The sequence below is a fragment of the Cetorhinus maximus genome, chromosome 15 (assembly GCF_964194155.1).
Source record: "Cetorhinus maximus chromosome 15, sCetMax3.hap1.1, whole genome shotgun sequence".
NCBI classification, from domain to species: Eukaryota; Metazoa; Chordata; class Chondrichthyes; order Lamniformes; family Cetorhinidae; genus Cetorhinus; species Cetorhinus maximus.
The window spans coordinates 2,609,473-2,624,917 of NC_135893.1; the positions used below are offsets into that span (position 1 = coordinate 2,609,473).

Below are 15,445 nucleotides of genomic sequence, written 5' to 3' on the forward strand. Positions count from 1 at the left end.
GCGCCTCTGATCAGCGCCCCCCCAATCGGGGGTGTGCAGCCATTTTAGGTGGGTGGGCCAATTAAGGCCCGCCCAGCGTGATGTCCGCACGGAAGCGCTGTGTGCTCCCTATGCAGGCGGGGGGAGGGGGGAATCCCCTCAGCTGGGAGTGCGCTCTTTTGCGCATGCGCTCGATAGAGCACACTCATCCCCCTGAGGCTAAGCGCTGCCTCAGGGAGATCGGCGCCACAGTAAAAGATCTGAAAAATAGAGAAAAAAAATTCCCCTGACATGTCCCCTCATGTGACAAGCCCAGAGAACCATGGATGACCAGAGATATTCAGGATACGATGAGAAGGAAAAGAGAGGCTTTTAGCAGGTACAAGGGGAGCAAATCAGCAGAGGCATTAGTGGAGTACAGAAAGTGCAGGGTGGAGTTTAAGAAAGCAATTAGGAGAGCAAGAGGGGATATGAGAAAGCTTTGGCTGGTAAAAGTAGGGAAAATCCCAAGTTATTCTATAAGTATATCAATGGGAAGAGGATAACCAGAGAAAGAATAGGGCCCATAAGGGACCAAGGGGGCAATCTATGGGTGGAGCCAGAGGATATCGCTAGAGTGTTGAACGAATACTTCACATCCGTCTTCACCCAAGAGAATGAGGATGAAGGTATCAAACTCGGAGAGAGAGACTGCGAGGTTCTTGAGCAAATTGATATAGGGAGTGACAAAGTATTGGAGGTGTTGGCAGGCTTAAAAGTGGACAAATCTCCAGGTCCAGATGATTTGTGTCCCAGACTGCTGAGGGAGGCAAGGGGGGAGATCGCAGGGGCTCAGACCTGAATTTTTAATTCCTCTCTGGCCACGGGGGAGGTGCCAGAGGACTGGAGAACAGCGAATGTGGTTCTGCTATTTAAGAAGGGTTGTAGAGATAAGCCAGGGAACTACAGGCCAGTGAGTCTCACGTCAGTGGTAGGGAAACTATTGGAGAAAATTCTGAAGGAGAGTATCTATCTCCACTTGGAGAGGCAAGGTTTGATCAGGGATAGTCAGCATAGCTTTGTCAGAGGGAGGTCATGCCTAACAAATTTGATTGAATTTTTTGAGGGGGTGACCAGGTGTGTAGATGAGGGTAGTGTAGTTCATGTAGTTTATATGGATTTCAGCAAAGCCTTTGACAAGGACCCACATGGGAGACTTATAAAGAAGGCAAATGCACATGGGATACAGGGTAATTTGATAAGGTGGATTCAAAATTGGCTTAGTTATAGGAGACAGAGGGTGATGACAGAAGGATGCTTTAGTGACTGGAAGCCAGTGTCCAGTGGCGTACCACAGGGATCTGTGCTGGGTCCCCTATTATTTGTCATTGATATAAACGACATAGATGACTATGTGGGGGGTAGGATTAGTAAGTTTGCGGATGACACAAAGATTGGCCGGGTGGTTAACAGTGAGGTTGAATGTCTTGGGCTACAGGAAGATATAGACAGGGTGGTCAAATGGGCAGATAAGTGGCAGATGGAACTTAACCCTGAAAAGATACACTTTGGAAGGAATAATTTGACAAGGAAGTATTCAATGAATGGTATGGCACTAGGAAGTTCTGAGGAACAAAGGGACTTTGGCGTGTGTGTCCATAGATCTCTGAAGGTGGAGGGGCATGTTAGTGGGGTGGTGAAAAAGGCATATGGGACACTTGCCTTTATCAATCGAGGCATAGATTACAAAAGTAGGGAGGTCATGTTGGAGTTATATAGAACCTTGGTGTGGCCACAGCTGGAGTACTGTGTGCAGTTCTGGTCGCCACATTATAGGAAGGATGTGATTGCACTGGAGAGGGTGCAGAGGAGATTCACCAGGATGTTGCCTGGGCTGAAACATTTAAGTTATGAAGAGAGCTTGGATAGACTTGGGTTGTTTTTGTTGGAGCAGAGAAGACTGAGGGGCGACCTGATGGAGGTGTACAAGATTATGAGGGGCATGGACAGGGTGGATAGGGAGCAGCTGTTCCCCTTAGTTGAAGGGCCAGTCATGAGGGGACACAAGTTCAAGGTGAGGGGCAGGAGGTTTTGGGGGGATGTGAGGAAAAACTTTTTTACCCAGAGGGTGGTGATGGTCTGGAATGCACTGCCTGGGAGGGTGGTGGAGGCGGGTTGCCTCACATCCTTTAAAAAGCACCTGGATAAGCACTTGGCACATCATAACATTCAAGGCTATGGGCCAAATGCTGGTAAATGGGATTAGGTAGGTAGGTCAGGTGTTTCTCACATGTCGGTGCAGACTCGATGGGCCAAAGGGCCTTTTCTGCACTGTTTGATTCTGTGACACTGTCACATGAGTTGGGACATGTCCATCACTTTGAAATACAATTTAATTACATTTTTAAACCCTACATGAAAGCTCATCCCGCCTGTGGATGAGGTTTGATGCTTTCTCTAATTCCCGCTGGGGCTCCTGGCCGACCTGCTGACCTTAAGGTTGGACGGGCGGGTCCATTAATTACTTTAATGACTTTGTCAATGGCCTCAATTGGCCATTGACAGGTCGGCGGGCGCACAGCTGATCCTGCTGAGTCCCCGCCTACCGGAAAATTGAACTGGGGCAGGGTGATGTTGGGAGTTCCGCCCGACGTCATCCCGCGTCATTTTACACATCGGCGAGCGGGCCCAACACCCCGCTCACCGCCCGGGAAGTGCTGGCCATGGAATTGTTAGAGGGCTTGACAGGGTTGGTGCTGAGAGACTGTTACCTGCTGGCTGCCTGGCAGGCCTAGAACACTGGGCCTGTCTCAGGATAAGGAGCTGACCGTTTAGGACTGAGATGAGACGAAATCCTTCACGTGCACCTTTGCCGTTCTGTACCCCAGAGAGCTGTGGATTCTCCGTTGTTGGGTGTAATGGACGCTGACCGATTTTTAGACCCGAAGGGAATCCAGACTCACAGGGATAGACCAGGTAAGCGGAGCTGATGTAAGCGATCAGCTCAATCTTGCTGAATGGCGGAACTGGCTTGATGGACTGAATGGCCTCCTGCTCCTATGTGCCCTTTCATCAAATGTATTTGAAGTTTAATTGTGTACCTCTCAGGCGCCCTTTGTCTATTTGTTCCATCAGTAATAGGGGTGATTCTGCGATCTGATGTTGTTGGCAGGGAATGCTTCTTGAGAAATCGTGGGTGCATGTCTTGCGATTTTCTGTCTATCATCGACAAAATAGTCTCAATCTCTATACACAGACTCTCTGCTTGGGTTGTGGTATCAGCTGAGATTCAGAGGGATCTGGGTGTCTTAGTGCATGAATTGCAAAAGCTAGTATGCAGGTACAGCAAGTAAGGAGAAAAGCTGATAGAATGTTATTGCGAGGGGAATTGATTACGATAGCAGGCAGGTTATACTTCAGTTGTTCAGAGCACGAGTGAGACCACATCTGGAGGACTGTGTGCAGTATTAGTCACCTTATTTAAGGAAGGATGTAAATGCATTGGAAGCAGTTCAGAGAAGGTTTACCAGACTAATACCTGGAATGGACGGGTTGTCTTATGAGGAAAGGCTGGACAGGTTAAGCTTTTATCCACTGGAGTTTAGAAGAGAAAGAGGTGATTTGATTGAAACCTTTTAAGATCCTGAGGGGACTTGACAGGGTGGATGTGGAGAGGATGTTTCCTCTTGTGGGAGAATCTATAACTAGGGGTCACTGTTTAAATATAAGAGGTGATGGGTTATCGGGGGTGGGCGGGATACAGATTTGAGCTAATTATCAGGTCAGCCATGATCTTATTAAATGGTGGAGCAGGCTTGAGGGGCTGAATGGCCTACTCCGGCTCCTTGTTTGTGTGTTATTAGTGCTAATGGACCCTTGCGCTTGCGTCGCAAAAGTTTAAAATATGTTTCGCTGGGTAAAATATGTTTAACTGATGCTGCCACGACTTTATGATGTTGTCATGGTTACTATGGCTGGTTGGATTTTTAATTTATTCGTTGGTTGCCATGGATACTGAGATAAGGAACAAAGACTTTCAGAGCAGTAGGAAAAGCAAAACGCTAATTTTTATCACAAAGGCAAGAATCTCGTAAACTTCAAATCAGATCCTCCTCCTCCCCCGCCCCCGCCCCCGCCCCATCTACTGTCACTTGCTTCCATTTTAGTTAATTTACCTGCCAGTCTCAGTCTAACCTCAGTCGTTAGAAAGTTAATAGAGCGGGTATTCGGGAACAAAATGGAAGAGTAACTGTATGAAAATTGTCTATGAAGCAGCAGCCAAAACCATTGGAAGAGGTGGATTGTGTTCAATGAAAGATCCTTTATTTTTTTGAAGGGGTGATATTCTGCATATGGAAGTGACAGGAACTCTGAATTAATGTACTTCAACTTCAGAAAGGCGCATGTTAAAGTACCACACAAGAGGCTTGCTCAAACTGACAGTGCAGCAGTCCCTCAGCACTTGCCCTCAGAGTGTTAGCCTGGATTGGGACTTGAACCCACAACATTTCTGTCTCCGAGGTGAGAGTGTTATTATCATAGCTGACAGAGGGTAGCTTGATGGAGATTGAAATTGAGGGAAGTGATAAATGGATTAAACCTGGGGCATATTGAGGGGCAAAGATGTTCCTTTTGTACATAAAGCTTGTGAATCATTGCCTCACTGCCATCTAGCTGAATTTAGAGGACACCTAAGGGGAGGCCTCCTGACGCAGTGGGTAGCCTTTGAGCAGAAGCTCCCGGTTCAAGTCCAACTACAGGACTTGGTGGCCGCGGAAGGAGTGTTCATAACGTTGATTATCAGCCTGCAAATCCTTCCAAAATGCCTGTGGCAGGAGGTGAGAGGAGGAGAGTCTCTTGGCCGTCCGTGCATGATGTGGAGTGGCACCCCTCAAGTTATAGCCTCTGGTGACAGGCTAGTGACCTACCCCCAGGAGAAACACGTGCTTTGTCTGTCTCGTATATCTCTAGGTGCAGGAGAAGAATCCAGTAGTAGGTGTGAGGTCTCAAACTTCAGAAGAGGGTCAGTCAATATCTTAATCTATGTTCATTATCAAAACCTTCAGAATCCTCCAGAAGAACGAAGGAGGATTTTTGAGGATTTTTTTGTTTTAGAGAGGGTATTTGGAGCATACAGTTCTTTACCACAGTTGGATATCTGAGGCAGAGACTGTGGAGCTGGGTTATTTTACCCCTCACTGTAAAGGGAAGGAAGTAGGGCGGATAATTCTGCAATGGGTGAGATCAGATATTTGGAAGAGAAAATTTGGAAAGGGTTGGGGGGGGGGGAGATAGGGAAGAGGAATGGGATCAAGTGGATAGCGTAGGCACAACCAGCACAGGCATGAAGGGTCAACCAGCTCCCATTGCTGTAAAGTAGAGAGAAATAGACATCCCAGATTGACTGACATTGCCAGGTTTGGAGTTCTTGGGGAATATATGTAGACTTTTTTGGAAAGCCACATTGAATTAATGATTGTGAAAAATGGCAGCAGTTTGTTCTGATCAGGGACCTGCTAGTTTCTCTGGGTGCTGTATTCCTCGTTTCCAGGGCCAGGGGTTTATGGCCCCGCTGCAGCGTGTCCCTCCTGTCTGATGCGGTGAGCTGTTTAAATCACCGTTCAGTTCGGTGGGACCGTAATATCCCGCCGGGTGGGAAGGGATGTAAAGCCCTGGCCCAGGTATTAGTGTAACGTTACAGGGTTGTGGGGTAGGTAGCTCCTGGAACTCACGAGGAGTCCCCAGCTCAGTGAATGTGCCCAGGAAACTGAACGCTTACTCGAGTTCCAACCTTGGATAGAAGGAGAGGAATCGTGGAGGTATTCAAGAGCATTATACTATTTCCACTTCTGATTTATCTTCATCTGTCAAACCCCCCTTTATAGCAAAAACTGCCAAATGGTAAATGGAATTAAATTCGGCCCTTGGGATAAAATCTGAACATGTTCAGCCTCTTGATAAAGGATCCAATGCTATTAGGATTTAGAAGATCTTTGTGTTCAGGAAAATTAAATGGTGTTGTTGATTCACATGTGTCTATATTGCGGAACACAGACAGCATCATATCAAAGTGCTGCCTGGATAGGATTCCATGTGTAAACATCTCCTCTCGCTTGACAGAATCCATTAATTTATTAGGAACTCTTGTTTCATAGTGCTTGAAGGCACACTCATTTAAATGCTTTACTGACAGATAACAAAGAGGCAGATGACCTCCGTGAAACTAAGTTTTTGATCACTGATCCTGTGAATGGCCAAACAAGTGTTACAAAGCATTTGACCTGTCTAGTAAATGTTAGCACAGTCTCCATGTCCTTTTTCCTTTCAGACTCTAGTTCATTGCTCTTCAATGTGTGACATGCCCGAGAGCTAAATCTCTTTCTATTTTTTCTTGCTAAAAGGAATATCCTGCAGCAGAGTAAGGAAAAAAGTACAATTGGTGCATTGGTGCCTCTTTTAAGTCTTGGATTCATGTCTGCAGAAAATGGATGCATACGCTTGGTGTTTTACTTTCTCCCCTAATCAAGCCGTTGACTTATCCCGGGACAGAGTTTCTCAGTTGCTCAGTTGTCCTTTGCAGTTGAGGGTAAGCCCCTGGTTGCTATGAAGCCTGTCGCTGAGATGACCGTGAAAGATGTGTTAGTGATGTGTTGGTGCATGTGAAATTATTGATCATAAACTCACCTCCGTCCCTAAATAAAAACTGTTGGTGTCCTTCAATGTAACAAAATATATTATCTTATTAAAAACTCTGCATAAATAGGCATTCTTCCAGTATTCTGCCTGATTGAATAATACTGGACAAGATTGGTGACAGATGGAAAACCAGAACTTAAAAACAGAAAATCTGAAGAAGAGTCATTCTGACTCGAAACATTAACTCTCTCCACAGACGCTGTCAGACCTGCTGAGTTTTTCCAGCATTTTCTGTTTTTATTTCAGATTTCTAGCATCTGCAGTTTTTTGCTTTTTTCTTGGTAATAGATGTGTTGTAGTATAGATGTGTTCATTAGTGCAGTGTGTAGGGAGCTATATAGACAAGAGAAATGTTTTACAATCTGTACAATTTGTGCTGGCCTTTTTTTTGAGCTTTCCAAACGAAAGTGCATCAGATTTTCCCAGCCAATCGCATTCCACTGTAATTAAGTAGTTAAATTCAGGTCAAACTCGTTTTGGTTAAACAGCAAACAACCAGCAGTTTTATTGCCTGATAGATGTATCTTTATTGGAGAAGGACGAATCTGAGCCTGAAGTGCGTGAGGGTAAACTACAAAGTTTCTTGTCTGACTTGGAGACTATACGTTTCCTGTATGTCTTGTTTCACTTATTCTGTAATGTCCCACTTTTAATCTCCCATCCCAGTCCCCCCCCCCAACACCCCTGCCATTCAATCTGATATTTCACAGATGTATATACGCAGGAAAAATCCACAGCCCTTTAAACGGGTACCTTCTCACTGGAGAACTCTTTGGTAAAATGTTTATTTACAATTAAACCACATGGAAAGAGATTTGTGCCTAGTTTATTATTGCGTGAATCGTGTGTGACATTCTTGCAACAAAAGCTCTTTTCTAACCTCCAGCGACTGGCATTTTAAAAGTTTTATTCAGGTAAAATGAAGCTGCTTGCACTGCAGCTCCTCCATCGTGTGTCTTCAAGCATATCCGCATTCTCATTCACACTTGTCTCACTGCTTGTCTGTCTGAGTTGCCTCCCTAAACCTCTCTACCACTCTCTCCTCCTCCTTTTAAGACACCTCTTTTGACCCAGTTTTTGACCATCTCCTCTCATCTCGCCGTGTGGCTCGGTGTCTCATTTTGCTGAGTCACGCTTCTGTTGAAGCACCTTGGGATGTTTGGTTATGTTATAATTACAAGTTGCTGTCTTCGTGTCTGCCTCCCTCCACCCCCCCTCCCTCCCTGTCTCCCACCCTCTACTTCTCAACCCAAACTCGCTTCTTCAAATTGAGGTGAATAGCATGGATGCATTTAAGGGGAAGCTAGATAAACACCCAATTCTGCTCTCTCTCTCTCTCTCTCTCTCCCGGCTCTCCCTGCCCCTTAGATTACGGGTCTGTGTGAAAGGTTTTTAGTGAATTACCGTAATTCCTGTATTTTAACTTTGTTTGAGAGCAGTGGATGTGCTAATTGAGCGTGTTGTGCATCCCCTGCCATCTTAAACATTTCCATTCATGAGGGAGGAGGAAATGTTAAAATCCATTACCTGCAGCTCTGTAACGCAGGGAGTTCAAAAACTCTCCCCTCCTGTGTTGTGTATTGTACATTGGAGCCCAGTGCGCCTCTGCTGCAGAGTGGGAAGGGCAGTGATTAACATGAATCTAATATTTCATCTGCCTTGCCTGTTTGACTCTGACTGGTGATTAAATGCTAACTCTATGGCTTGTCATTGCTGTTTATGTGCAGTGAAGATGGGCTTTAATCTCTGCCAAGCTACATCTTACATTACTTGTACTTCAAGATCACTGTACGCGCTTGACAATCCTTGTCACTGACTTTGATTTCCAAATTCATTTTACAGTACAGTGCTGCCAGCTAAGTTGTAGGGTATAATTATGATCAATGGCCCAACAAGAGATTGAAGCCAGAAAAAGGAGAATGCCTTTTCACACAATAAAGATCTCCTTGCATCTGAAGTCTCAGGTCACCAGGGTCCTTTGCAGCACTCAAAGGCAATGGCAAAATTGCAAGGAGGCTGCATCAAAAAGCAGCGTAGCAATCAAATTGCAGCAACACCAGTGTCCTGCAACTACTGTGCTGAATACTTGCATCAGGTTCTGTGTTTTTAACAGTTGTGTGGGAGCAACCCATAAAACATGGTTTTGGAACTGTCCAAAGTAATGGTGATTAGGAGCCCTAAGTGATTATAAACAGAATAATGATTGGTTCATACGGTTATTTCATGAACGAAGATCTGACTGTGCTGTCAATTGGACCTATTAATAGACTTTACTGGTTACCGATTCATGTTTAATACAGCTCATTTAAGGGAGGCCTAAGTGAGGTTACGTAATAAAATTGTGCCTCGAAACTCTTCCCTAGTGAGTTTATCCAGGATGCAGCTGAAACATACGGATTCCCAGGCGTGGTTCCTGACTGCTAAGTGAACAGATCTCCGCATTAATGGTCGTATGATGCTGAAATTGACCTCTTGCTGGAAAATGGCTGGGAACAGAACGCAGAGTGAAATAGCTGCTGACGCTGACTGTCAGTGTGCACTTGGTCAAACCAGTCACTCATTCAGTGCAGTCTGAGGCCAGGAGAGTCTCCGGCTCATCCTCACCCTGAGCTGGAACCGACTGTGCCCTTGCTGGAGACGATACTATCTTGGTGGCAGTGTCTCACATCACAGAATTTTAATGGCACAGAAGGAGGCCATTCGGCCCATCGTGTCTGCACCAGCTCTCCAAATGATCATTATGACCTAATGCCATTGCCTGGCCTTTTCCCCGTAACCCTTGCACATTGTTTCTATTCAAATAATCATCTAATGCCCTCCTGAATGCCTTGATTGAACCTGCCTCCACCACACTTCCAGGCAGTGCATTCCAGACCCGAACCACTCGCTATGTGAAAAAGCTTTTTCTCACATCACATTTGCTTCTTTTGCAAATCATTTTAAATCTGTGCCCTCTGGTTCTTGATCGTTTTACGAGGGAGAAAGGCTTCTCCCTATCTACTCTGTCTAGCCCCCTAATGATTTTGAACATCTCTATCAAATCTCCCCTTAGCCGCCTTCTCTCCAAGGAGAACAGTCCCAACCTCCAATCTATCCTCATAGCTGAAGTTTCTCATCCCTGGAACCATTCTTGTAAACCTCTCCCGCACTCTCTCCAATGTGTTCACATCCTTCCTATAATATGGTGCCCAGAATTGTACACTATATTCCAGCTGAGATCTAACAAGTGTCTTATATAAATTCAGCACAATCTCCTGCTCTTGTACTCTCTGCTCCTATTAATAAAGCCCAGGATACTGTATTAATTAATTAATACTGTCTTAACTGCTCTCTCCCCCTGTCCTGTCATCTTCAATAATATATGCACATATACACTCAGGTCTTTCTGCCCCTGTACCTCTTCAAAATCTCACTCTTTATTTTATATTGTCCATCCATGTTCTGCCTACCAAAATGCATCACTTCACACACAGTCTGCATTGCTGATCTCCTAGTGGGGGAGAGAATCCGATATCGCCTAGAGCCTGCACTCCTGATTACGATCCTGTGATGCAATTTGAAAGTCTGTGTGACTTTGGGTCAGATTTGGCTCTGAGACTTTCTCTCCTATAAACACCCTGCTGTCAAAGTTCACATCTCTGCTATCTTCACCGTTGTTAATTAAGGTACACGTTCATTGCTCTACCCTCCATCCATTCCGTCCTTTTATCATGTTTGAAGCTATAACAGCGAAAGACATTGAAGAGGTTTCCACCACCCATTAGCACACCAGCCAATGTGAACGCCACACCTTGTAGTGAGCCACCACGGCAACTGGGAAATTTTAAATTTAATGAAATAAACCTGGAATTAAAAAGCTAGTATCAATGATGGTGATAATGAAACTACTAGATTAATGAACAAGATAACATCCGGTTCATTATTGTCCTTTGAGGGAAGGAAATCTGCCGTCCTTACCCGGTCTGGCATTTCTTGTGACTCCTGACCCACAGCAATGTGGTTGGCTCTTAACTGCCCTCTGAAGTGGCCCAGCAAGATGTATTCAAAAAGATGGCTCACCACCACCACCTCGAGGGCAATTAGGGATGGGCAATAAATGGTGGCCTAGCCAGCGACACCCACATCTTGTGACTGAATAATATAAAACATTGTGTGGCCTTAACCTCCTTTTGAGTCCTTGGCCACCTGTACAAACCAACCCACAACAGGTCTTAGAAATTCCAGGCAGAGAAAGGGGACAAGAGGACATTATTTAATCTACTTTGCTGAAGCGTTATTTCTGTTGGTCCTTCCACACGGTTCTGCAGTGGCCCCCCCCTTGTATGACAGGGCTGAATGCTGCATTGTCATCATGGACTAGTGAGTTCTGCAATGGACTAGGGCCAAATTCTTTCTACACCAGTTTGTTTTGAATGGACTTGTATCGGCTGTGAGCCAGAAGTGCGATGTTTTAATTTCGAGGAGATGCACCTTACAATCCCACTACAGACGTCACAGAATTGTTACAGCTCAGGAAGAGGCCACTCGGCCCATTGTGTCTGCACCAGCTCTCCAAATGAGCAATTCCCTTAGTGCCACTCTCCTGCCTTCTCCCCGTAATCCTGCATGTTCTTCCTTTTTCACTTAACAGTTTAATTGCCTTTTGAATGCTTGAATTGAACCTGCCTCCACTGCTCACTCTCAGGTCGCGCAATCCAGTCCCTAACCACTCGCTGTGTGGGAAAAGTTTTATTCTTGTATCGCTTTTGCTTCTTTGGCCAGTTGTGAATTCTGTGCGGATGACGCCTGTTGTATTGACCAAGGATATCCCTCCTATCCATATATTCGTGCTGCATCACATGAAAAATGAATTGTCGGCGTGCAGGCTTTGTAGCAGGAGTCCCAGCACACGTAAACACTTACACTCCACATGGAGATGTGTCTGTCAGTAATTGCGAACTGGTTTACCTCTGTCAGTTGGTGTCGAGGGGAAAGTTTATATCGGTGTGCGGTGAAGCATAACCTAAAATTGTCACAACTCGAGCAGGTCCGAGTCATAATGGAAACATTTGTAATTAGATGCTATCGCTATAGATATGACTTCACCACTCAGTGAAGATGTTTGTGTTAAATTACTAACTGTTTCCTCCAAGATTCTATCTTTGCCCGCCTGCCCATTCTGCTGCCGTTCATTTTGTGCTGACAATATCTAATCCAGGGAGCCACTGGCCTCCTGTAAGTACCTGAGAGTGTGTGCGTTGGCGGGCTTTTGGATCACAGAGGCAATCACAGTCAACCCCTGGTGCTTTATAAATGCAAGTTGTTGTTGCCTACAGTGTTTTCCTCTCTGAGAGAGTGAGCTTCCAATCCGAAGCCTTGCTGACACTGAGAGTCTGTCGAAAATACGTGGCCAGTCGGCACTGTAATGTACGGGCTGCACTCATTATACACCTGCCTGACTTCAGCCATTGGGAGGCCGATTCAAGCATCAGTTCCACTATCACAAGGAGCAACCCTTTGTATTTCACTTCCCAGAAGCAATTCTGTTATCACATTTCCACCTGGACATTCCTGGTTAATAAATTGGTAGAAGTCAGCCATCGGTAAAACATGGTTACAATCCCTTCTAATCTCATTAGATAAATTACATAAGAAAGAGAAACGTAGGAAATAGCAGCAAGTGTAGGCCATTCAGCCCCTTGAGCCTGTTTCCCCCAGTCACTAAGATCATGACTGATCTGATTGTGGCCTTAACTCAACTTTCCTGTCTATCCCCCCGTAACCCTTATCTCCCTTGTCAAAGGAGCATTGGAACAGGAGTAGGCCATTCGGCCCATCGAGCCTGCTCTGTCATTTAATTAGATCATGGCTGATCATCTACCTCAATGACACTTTCCCGTGCTATCTCCATATCCCTTGATCTTATTAGTCTCCAGAAATCTATGGATTTCTGTCTTGGACATGCTCAATGTTTGAGCTTCCATAGCCCTCTAGATTTACCACCCTCTTGAGTGAAGAAATTCCACCTTATCTCAGTCTTAAATGACCTGCCCCTTATTCTGAGACTGTGTCCCCTGGTTTTAGACCCACCAGCCAGGGAAACACCCTATCCACATCTACCCTGTCACACCCTGTAAAAATTTTGTAAGTTTCAATGTGATTATTCTCTGGAATTTCGAAGAATGAGAGGTACAGGCTCAGTTTCCTCAATTTCTCCTCATAAGATAATCCCACCATCCCAGGATCAGACTAGTGAATCTTTGTTGCAATCTCTCTTTGGTAAGTATATCCTTCCTTAGGTAAGGAGACCAAAACTGTACCCAGTACTCCAGGTGTGGTCTCACCAAGGCTCGATATTGCAGAAAGGCAACTAGTACTTCTCCGGTACTCAAACTCCTTGCAATGAAGGCCAACATACCATTTGCCTTCCTAATTGCTTGCTGCACTTCTATGCTAACTTTTAGTGACTCATGAACAAGGACACCCAGGTCCCTTTGAACATCAACACGTCACAACCTCTCTCTGTTTAAGAAATACTCTGCCTTTTCTGTTTTTTCTCTACCAAAGTGAATAACTTCATACTTATCACCTGCCATGTTCTAGCCCATTCACTTAGCCTGTCCAAGTCCTCTTGAAGCCTCCTTGCAACCTCCTCACAACTTGCATTCCCCTCACAACTTGCATTCCCACCCAGTTCGGTGTCATCAGCAAATTTGGAAATATTACAATTGGTCTCCACTGCCTAATAATTTCTATAGATTGTGAATAGCTGTGGACCTAGCACTGATCCTTGTGGTACCCCACTAGTGACAGTCTGCCATCTTGAGAATGATCCGTTTCTTCCTACTCTCTGCTTTCTGCCTGTTAACCAATTCTCAATCCATGGCAGTATATTACCCCAATCCCATGAGCTCTGGTTTTATTTACTAACCTCCTCTGTGGGACCTTATCGAAAGTCTTCTGAAAATCCAAATACACCACATCCACTGGTTCTCCTTTATCAATGCTACAAGTAACATCCTCAAAAAAACTCCAAGTTTGTCAAACATGGCTTCTTTTTCATAAATCCATGTTGACTCTGCCCAATTTTACCATTCTTTTCTAAATGTCCAGTTATCTCATCCTTTATAATAGATTCTAACATTTTCCCTACTACTGACATCAGACTAGCAGGTCTCTAGTTCTCCATTCTCCCTCTTCCTCCCTTCTTAAATAGTGGGGTTACATTTGCTGCTTTCCAGTCCGCAGGAACCTTTCCAGAATCTATAAAATTTTGAAAGATAACACCAATGCTTCCACTATCTCTCTAACCTCCTCTTTCAACACTCTGGGAAGTAGCTTGTCTGTTCCAGAGGATCTATCAACGTTCAATCCAGTTAACTTTTCAAGTACTACCTCTTTCCTCATATTAATTTCTCTTAGTTCCTCAGTTTCACAAGTCCCTTGGTCGCTTAGTATTCCTGAGAGACTTTCTGCATATTCTTCTGTGAAAACAGATGCAAAGTAACTGTTTAGTTTCTCCACCATTTCCCTGTTCTCCACTATAAATTCTCCTGTCCCCACCTGTAATGGGCCCACATTGTCCTAGCCAATCCTTCCTTTTCACACACCTAAAGAAGCTTTTACAGTCCACCCTTATGTTTCTCACTAGTTTTCATTCATATTCTCTTTTCCCTTTCATTATCAGTTTCTTGGTCCTCCTTTGCTAAATTCTAAATTGTTCCCAATCCTCAGGTTTACCACTTTTTCTGGCAACCTTAAGCCACTTCCTTTGATCTAATGCAATCTTTAACTTCTTTCACTAACCACGGTTGATTCACCTTTCCTGTTGGGTTTTTGTGCCTTAGAGGAATGTATATTTGTTGCAGACCATGTCGTACTACTTTAAATTCTAGCCATTGCCAGTCCACTGTCAAATCTTTTAATGTATTTTCCCAATCCACCACAGCCAACTTGCCCCTCAAACCATCTTAATTTCCTTTGTTCACATTTAGGACCCTAGTTTCAGAATGAACTACATTGCATTCAAAGTTAATGCAAAATTCTATCATATTATGGTCACTATTTCCCAAAGGCTCCTTTTACAGCAAGGTTAATTATTAGCCCGTTCTCATTAAGCAACACTAAATCCAAAATTGCCCGATCCCTAGTTGACTCCTCAATGCACTGCTCCAGAAACCCATCTCATACACACTCCAGGAATTACTCCCCCAGAGCATTAGCGTTGATTTGGTTAACCCTCTCTGTGTAAAATGAAGTCGCCCGTTATTACTGTATTATGCACATTACATGCACGTCTAATTTTCTGATTTATCCTGTGCCCAACACTACCGTTACAGTTTGGTGGCCTTTTAAACAACTCCCACCAATGTCTGCTGCCCTTTGCTGTTTCTTAGCTCCACCCAAACTGATTCTACAACTTGATCCTTCGATCCAAGATCCTCTCTCACTAATGTACTGGTCACGTCCCTTATTAAGAGTGTTGCACAACCTACTTTTCCTTTTTGCCTATTCCTCCTAAATGCCAAATATCCTTGGATATTCAGTTCCCAATCTTGATCACCCTGTAGCCATGTCTCCATAACAGCAATTAAATCATACCCGTTTACCTAAATTCAAATCGTCAACCTTTTTACTAATGCTGTGTGCATTCAGATAGAGTGCCTTTAACTCTGCTTTTTAAATTTATTCTCTATTCTGATCCTGTTTGATGCTTGCCTTTGCTTCCTCTGCCTTCTAATTTTGCTTTCTACTTTTCTACTTTCTTTTTATCAGTTTTGCTTCTCTCGAATCTGAGCTCCCTCTCAGGTTC

General features: G+C 44.5%; 1 protein-coding gene across 2 annotated transcripts in view; it reads left to right on the forward strand.

The window, feature by feature from the left end:
• The window catches only part of phc2b (polyhomeotic homolog 2b (Drosophila)), a 286,708-nt gene that overhangs the window by 61,330 nt on the left and 209,933 nt on the right, over positions 1-15,445 (forward strand). The gene's annotated exons all lie outside the window — the stretch shown is intronic.